The following is an 8,531-nucleotide window of genomic DNA, read 5'->3' as shown; positions in this document are numbered from 1 at the left end:
AAAAATACACTTCCGTGATGATACGTGTTTATCACAGTAGGTCGTGTTTTTGTCATGCATGTACATCCATGACGATTGTATGACAGAATCAACACAGTCGTACCTGTGCTGTCGTAGAAGTGTTCCATGACATTACCAAAATTATCATCATGGAAGTGTCCACTTCCATGATGATAAATCGCGCGTCATAGAAGTGATTCTGTCAAGGGTGACCGACACGTGGCATCCACCGTAACGGAACGCTGTTAAGCTATCGAGTCCGGTTTTGGATCCGATAACCCGTTAACACCCCCGGCCAATGGGGATTTTCCACGTGTAAAACCATCACTGGCTGGAGGAAACACGTGTCGGCTCACCGTTGGGATAGATGTCATCCACTCATTGGACCGAAGGCGCCTATGATACGTCGACACATGGCACGGCCCAACAGAGGCCCATTCCTGTGAAAAGGCCGGCCCGTTTGACTTGGTCAAAAGGTGGCGGGCCGACCCACGGAAAGCCTGTTAATGGCATGTTCGCATATAGCCCATTTACAGCCGCTAACCCACGACCCGTTAGGGCCCAATGTAAATCGGCCCAACAATGCCATGTGGGCCTTCGAATATAACACCAGCCCGTTTCACTTTCGGCCCATGTATGGCCCATGATGTTGATGTCTACTACACAACCTTCTTTTTGTAGACGTTGTTGGGCCTGCAAGTGCACAGGTTTGTAGGACAGTAGCAAATTTCCCTCAAGTGGATGACCTAAGGTTTATCAATCCGTAGGAGGCGTATGATGAAGATGGTCTCTCTCAAGCAACCCTGCAACCAAATAACAAAGAGTCTCTTGTGTCCCCAACACACCCAATACAATGGTAAATTGTATAGGTGCACTAGTTCGGTGAAGAGATGGTGATACAAGTGCAAAATAGATAGTAGATATAGGTTTTTGCAATCTGAAATAATAAAAACAGCAAGGTAACAAGCGATAAAAGTGAGCGTAAACGGTATTGCAATGATAGGAAACAAGGCCTAGGGTTCATACTTTAACTAGTGCAAGTTCTCTCAACAATAATAACATAGATAGATCATATAACAAGCCCTCAACATGCAACAAAGAGTCACTCCAAAGCCACTAATGGTGGAGAACAAACATAGAGATTATGGTAGGGTACGAAACCACCTCAAAGTTATTCTTTCAGACCGATCTATAAAAGAGTTCGTACTAGAATAACACCTTAAGAAACAAATCAACCAAAACCCTAATGTCACCTAGATACTCCATTGTCACCTCAAGTATCCGTGGGCATGATTATACGATATGCGTCACACAATCTCAGATTCATCCAACCAACATAAAAGTACTTCAAAGAGTGCCCCAAAGCTACTACCGGAGAGTCAAGAACATGTGCCAACCCCTATGCATAGGTTCCCAACGTCACGAAACCCGCAAGTTGATCATCAAAACATACATCAAGTGGATCAATAGAATAACCCATTATCACCACGGTTATACCACGTAAGACATACATCAAGTGTTCTCATAAAAGACTCAATCCGATAAAATAACTTCAAAGGGGAAACTCAATTCATCACAAGAGAGTAGAGGGGGAGAAACATCATAAGTCCAACTACAATAGCAAAGCTCGGGATACATCAAGATCGTGCCATAGAGGGAACATGAGAGAGAACACGAGAGAGCGATCAAACACATAGCTACTCGTACATACCCTCAGCCCCGAGGGTGAACTACTCCATCCTCGTCATGGAGAGCGCCGGGATGATGAAGATGGCCACCGGTGATGGGATCCCTCCCGGCAGGGTGCCGGTACGGGCTCCCAAGAGGCTTTTGGTGGCTACAGAGGCTTGCGGCGGCGGAACTCCCGATCTATCTTCTGTTCTGGAAGTTTTAGGGCACATAGGTATATATGGGTGAAAGGAGTACGTCGGTGGACCGAAGGGGGGGCCACGAGGCAGGGGGGCGCGCCCCCCACCCTCGTGGGCACCTCCCTTCTTCCCTGACATGCACTCCAAGTCCATCGGGTGGCTTTCCTTCCAAAAATAACTTCTCCAGTTGATTTCGTTCCGTTTTGACTCCATTTGATATTCATTTTCCTCGAAACACTGAAATAGGCATAAAACAACAAATCTGGGCTGAGCCTCCGATTAATAGGTTAGTCCCAAAAATAATATAAAAGTGGATAATAAAGCCCAATATTGCCTAAAACAGTAGATAATATAGCATGGAGCAATCAAAAATTATAGATACGTTGGAGACGTATCAAGCATCCCCAAGCTTAATTCCTGCTCGTCCTCGAGTAGGTAAATGATAAAAAAGAATTTTTGATGCGGAGTGCTACTTGGCATAATTTCAATGTAATTCTTCTTACTTGTGATATGAATATTCAGATCCGAATGATTCAAAATAAAAGTTCATATTGATAAAAGAAATAGTAACACTTCAAGCATACTAATCAAAGTAATCATGTCTTCTCAAAATAACATGGCAAAAGAAAGTTCATCCCTACAAAATCATATAGTTAGGCTATGCTTCATTTTCGTCACACAAAGATGTTCCCAACTTCTATACCCCCGATGACAAGCCAAGCAATTGTTTCATACTTAAATAATCTCAAACTTTTTCATCCTTCACGCAATACATGAGCGTGAGCCATGGATATAGCACTATGGGTGGAATAGAATATGATGATGGGGATTGAGGGGAGAAGACAAAAAGGAGAAAGTCTCACATTGAAGAGGATAATCAATAGGCTATGGAGATGCCCATCAATTGATGTCAACATGAGGAGTAGGGATTGCCATGCAACGGATGCACTAGAGCTAGAATGCTCAACAAAAGAAAACTAGTGGGTGTGCATCCAACTCGCTTGCTCATGAAGACCTAGAGCATTTGAGGAAGCCCACCGTAGGAATATACAAGCCAAGTTCTATAATGAAAAATTCCCACTAGTATGAAAAAGACAACTTATGAGACTCACTATATGAAAAACATGGTGCTACTTTGAAGCACAATATATGAGACTCACTACATGAAGAACAAGGTGATACTTTGAAGCACAAGTGTGGAAAAAGAGATAGTAGCATTCCCTTTTTATTTATTTTCTTTTTTTTGGAACTTTCTTTTTTTGGCCTTTCTTCTCTTTTTTTGGGCAATGCTCTAATAATGATGATCATCACACTTCTATTGGTTACAACATAAGGATTACAACTCGAAACTTAGAACAAGATGTGACTCTATATGAATGCCTCCGGCGGTGTACCGGGATGGTGCAATGAATCAAGAATGACATGTATGAAAAATAATGCATGGTGGCTTTGCCACAAATACGATGTCAACTACATGATCATGCAATGGCAATATGACAAAAGTAATGTATGTCATGATGATGATGATGGAAGTTGCATGGCAATATATCTTGAAATGGCTATGGAAATGCCATGATAGGTAGGTCTGGTGGCTGTTTTGAGGAAGATATAAGGAGGTTTATGTGTGATAGAGCGTATCATATCACGGGGTTTTGATGCACCGGCGAAGTTTGCACCGACTCTCAAGGTGAGAAAGGGTAATGCACGGTACCGAAGAGGCTTGCAAAGGTGGAAAGGTAAAAGTGCGTATAATCCATGGACTCAACATTAGTCAAAAGAACTCATATATTATTGCAAAAATTTAGAAGTCATCAAAAACCAAGTACTACGCGCATGCTCCTACGGGGATAGATTGGTAGGAAAATACCATCGCTCGTCCCCGACTGCCACTCATAAGGATGCACAAGCCAGGTACACTTCATGTTTCAAATTTGTTACACAACTTTAACCATACGTGCATGCTACGGGACTTGCTAACTTCAACACAAACATTCTTTAAATTCATAATCACCCAACTAGCATCACTTTGATATTATCACCTCCATATCTCAAAACAATTATCAAGCATCAAACTTATCTTAGTACTCAACGCACTCAAAAGAAAGTTTCACATATCTTGAATACCAATTATATTAATATTAAGCAAATTACCATGCTATTAACGACTCTCAAAATAATCTAAGTGAAGCATGAGAGATCAATAGTTTCTTCAAAAAAAATCCACCACCGTGCTCTAAAAGATATAAGTGAAGTACTAGAGCAATAACAAAAACTACTCTGAAAGATATAAGTGAAGATCAATAAGTAGTCGAATAATTATGAAACTATGTGAAGACTCTCACAATTAATAATTTCAGATCTTGATACTTTATTCAAACAGCAAGGAAAGCTAAAGAAAACTACATTGCAAGGATAGCACAACTCATGTGAAGAAGCAAAAACTTAGGCTCAACCGATACTAACCGATAGTTGTTGAAGAAGAAATGTGGGATGCCTACCGGGGCATCCCCAAGCTTAGATTCTTGAGACTTCTTGAAATATTATCTTGGGGTGCCTTGGGCATCCCCAAGCTTGAGCTTTTATGTCTCCTTAATTCCTCTCATATCATGGTTTCTCTTCTTTTTATCAAAAGCTTCATTCACAACAAACTCAACAAGAACTCGTGAGATAGGTTAGTATAAGCCAATGCAAAACCTTATCATATTCTACTCTAACAAATCACTAAAATAATTATTCAACATTGCATACTAAATGCCTCTGCATATTTAATACTCCTATCCTCAAATAGAATCATTAAACAAGCAAACATACACAAACAATGCAACCATAACATCAATCTGCCAAAACAGTACAGTCTGTAAAGAATGCAAGAGTAACAATACTTCCCTGACTCCAAAAATTATGAACAAAAATTCCCACTGTAATAAATTTATCAGAGATTAATATGCAAAAAGATTAAACGTTATACCATTCTCTGACTTTTCTAGGAAATTTTTGCAACAGCGGTAAACTTTCTGTTTTGAAACAGCAACATGTATACTAGCAAAATAAGCATGGCAAAGGCTATCCTTGACCTTTTTATTGAAACTAAAGATGCAAAACACTATTCTAACCAACAGCAAGCAAAAACTAACAAAATAAAATGACGCTCCAAGCAAAACACATATCATGTGGCGAATAAAAATATAGGTCCAAGTAAAGTTACCGATGAACGAAGACGAAAGAGGGCATGCCTTCCGGGGAATCCCCAAGCTTAGGATCTTGTTTGTCCTTGAATATTACCTTGGGGTGCCTTGGGCATCCCCAAGCTTAGGCTCTTTTCCACTCCTTATTCCATAGTCCATCGAATCTTTACCCAAAACATGAAAACTTCAACCACACAAAACTCAAAACAAAACTCGTAAGCTCCGTTAGTATAAGAAAATAAAACCACCACTTAGGTACTGTAATGAACTCATTCTTTATTCATATTGGTGTAATATCTACTGTATTATAACTTATCTATGGTTCATACCACTTAATAGTAGCCATAGATGCATCAAAATAAGCAAAACAACACATAGAAAACAGAATCTGTCAAAAACAGAACAGTCTGTAGTAATCTGTATAAAACGTGTACTTCTGGAACACCAAAAATTATGAAATAAATTGCTGGACCTGAGAAATTTGTCTATTAATCATATGCAAAAGTAATAAACCTAAAGTCACTCTCCAGTAAAAAATGGCAGCTAATCTCGTGAGCGCTAAAGTTCCTGTTTTTCACAGCAAGATCACATAAACTTCACCCAAGTCTTCCCAAAGGTTCTAATTGGCACTTTATTGAAACAAAAGCTATAAAACATGATTACTACAGTAGCATAATCATATGGACACACAAAAACAGAAAGGGTAAATATTGGGTTGTCTCCCAACAAGCGCTTTTCTTTAATGCCTTTTTAGCTAGGCATGATGATGGCAATGATGCTCACATAAAAAAATAAGAATTGAAACATAAAGAGAGCATCATGAAGCATATGACTATCACATTTAAGCCTAACCAACTTCCTATGCATAGGGATTTTGTGAGCAAACAACTTATGGGAACAATAATCAACTAGCATAGGAAGGTACAACAAGCATAGCTTCAAGATTTTCAACACATAGAGAGGAAACTTGACATTATTGCAATTCCTACAAGCATATATTCCTCCCTCATAATAATTTTCAGTAGCATAATGAATGAATTCAACAATATAACCAGCACCTAAAGCATTCTTTTCATGATCTACAAGCATAGAAATTGTACTACTCTCCACATAAGCAAATTTATTCTCATCAATAGTAGTGGGAGCAAACTCAACAAAATAATTATCATGTGAAGCATAATCCAATTGAAAACTAAAATCATGATGACAAGTTTCATGGTTATAATTATTCTTAATAGCATACAAGTCATCACAATAATCATCATAGATAGCAACTTTGTTCTTATAATCAATTGAAACATCTTTCGAAATAGTGGAATCATCACTAAATAAAGTTGACACTCTTCCATAACCACTTTCATGTTCATCACAATAAGATTAAATATCCTCCAAAATAGTGGGATCACTACTTCCTAAAGTTGACACTCTTCCAAACCCACTTTCATCAATATAATCATCATAAATAGGAGGCATGCTTTCATCATAATAAATTTGCTCATCAAAACTTGGGGGACAAAAAATATCATCTTCATCAAACATCCCCAAGCTTGTGGCTTTGCATATCATTAGCATCATGGATATTCAAGAATTCATACTAACAGCATTGCAATCATGCTCATCATTCACATATTTTATGACAAGCATTCTATGTAATTCTTCTTCTAGCACTTGAGCACAATTTTCCTTTCCATCAAACTCACGAAAGATATTAAAAAAGAAGAAGCGTATGAGACAAACTTAACTCCATTTTTTTGTAGTTTTTATTTTATAAACTAAACTAGTGATAAAACAAGAAACAAAAAGATTCGATTGCAAGGCTAAAGATATACCTTCAAGCACTCACCTCCCCGGCAACGGCGCCAGAAAAGAGCTTGATGTCTACTACACAACCTTCTTCTTGTAGACGTTGTTGGGCCTGCAAGTGCACAGGTTTGTAGGACAGTAGCAAATTTCCCTCAAGTGGATGACCTAAGGTTTATCAAGCCGTAGGAGGCGTAGGATGAAGATGTTCTCTCTCAAGCAACCCTGCAACCAAATAACAAAGAGTCTCTTGTGTCCCCAACACACCCAATAGCATGGTAAATTGTATAGGTGCACTAGTTCGGCGAAGAGATGGTGATACAAGTGCAAAATAAATAGTAGATATAGGTTTTTGTAATCTGAAATAATAAAAACAGAAAGGTAACAAGCGATAAAAGTGAGCGTAAATGGTATTGGAATGATAGGAAACAAGGCCTAGGATTCATACTTTCACTAGTGCAAGTTCTCACAACAATAATAACATAGATAGATCATATAACAAGCCCTCAACATGCAACAAGGAGTCACTCCAAAGCAACTAATAGCGGAGAACAAACGTAGAGATTATGGTAGGGTAGGAAACCACCTCAAAGTTATTCTTTCGGATCGATCTATAAAAGAGTTCGTACTAGATCCGATAAGATAACTTCAAGAGGGAAACTCAATTCATCACAAGAGAGTAGAGGGGGAGAAACATCATAAGATCCAACTACAATAGCAAAGCTCGGGATACATCAAGATCGTGCCATAGAGGGAACACGAGAGAGCGATCAAACACATAGCTACTGGTACATACCCTCAGCCCCGAGGGTGAACTACTCCCTCCTCGTCATGGAGAACGCCGGGATGATGAAGATGGCCACCGGTGATGGGATCCCCCTCCGGCAGGGTGCCGGAACGGGCTCCCGAGAGGTTTTTGGTGGCTACGGAGGCTTGCGGTGGCGGAACTCCGGATCTATCTTCTGTTCTGGAAGTTTTAGGGTACGTAGGTATATATGGGTGAAAGGAGTACGTCGGTGGATCGAAGGGGGGGCCACGAGGCAGGGGGCGTGCCCCAGGGGGTGGGCGCGTCCCCCACCCTCGTGGGCACCTCCCTTCTTCCCTGACGTGCACTCCAAGTCCATCGGGTGGCTTTCCTTCCAGAAATAACTTCTCCAGTTGATTTCGTTCCGTTTTAACTCCGTCTGATATTCCTTTTCCTCAAAACACTAAAATAGGCATAAGACAGCAAATCTGGGCTGGGCCTCCGGTTAATAGGTTAGTCCCAAAAATAATATAAATGTGGATAATAAAGCCCAATATTGCCTAAAACAGTAGATAATATAGCATGGAGCAATCAAAAATTATAGATACGTTGGAGACGTATCAGACGTCTTTCAACCCATATGAGGACTTCATATCTTTAGGCCCTTTAGAGGCCCACGGTGACTCTAGCCCATAACAGTAAATTTCTTTGTACCGTTAATGGCCCGTGATTCACATGGGCCATTTCCAGCCCGTGTTAGCTTTCGGCCTATTGACGGCTGAGGGAGTCCTGGATAAGGGGGTATCCGGACAGCCGGACTATATACTTTGGTCGGACTGTTGGACTATGAAGATACAAGATAGAAGACGTCGTCCCGTGTCCGGATGGGACTCTCTTTGGCGTGGAAGGCAAGCTTGGCGATTCAGATGTAGA

This window comes from Triticum dicoccoides, chromosome 2B (genome assembly GCF_002162155.2).
Source record: "Triticum dicoccoides isolate Atlit2015 ecotype Zavitan chromosome 2B, WEW_v2.0, whole genome shotgun sequence".
In the NCBI taxonomy this organism is placed as follows: Eukaryota; Viridiplantae; Streptophyta; class Magnoliopsida; order Poales; family Poaceae; genus Triticum; species Triticum dicoccoides.
Note: the sequence above shows the minus strand (reverse complement) of the source record.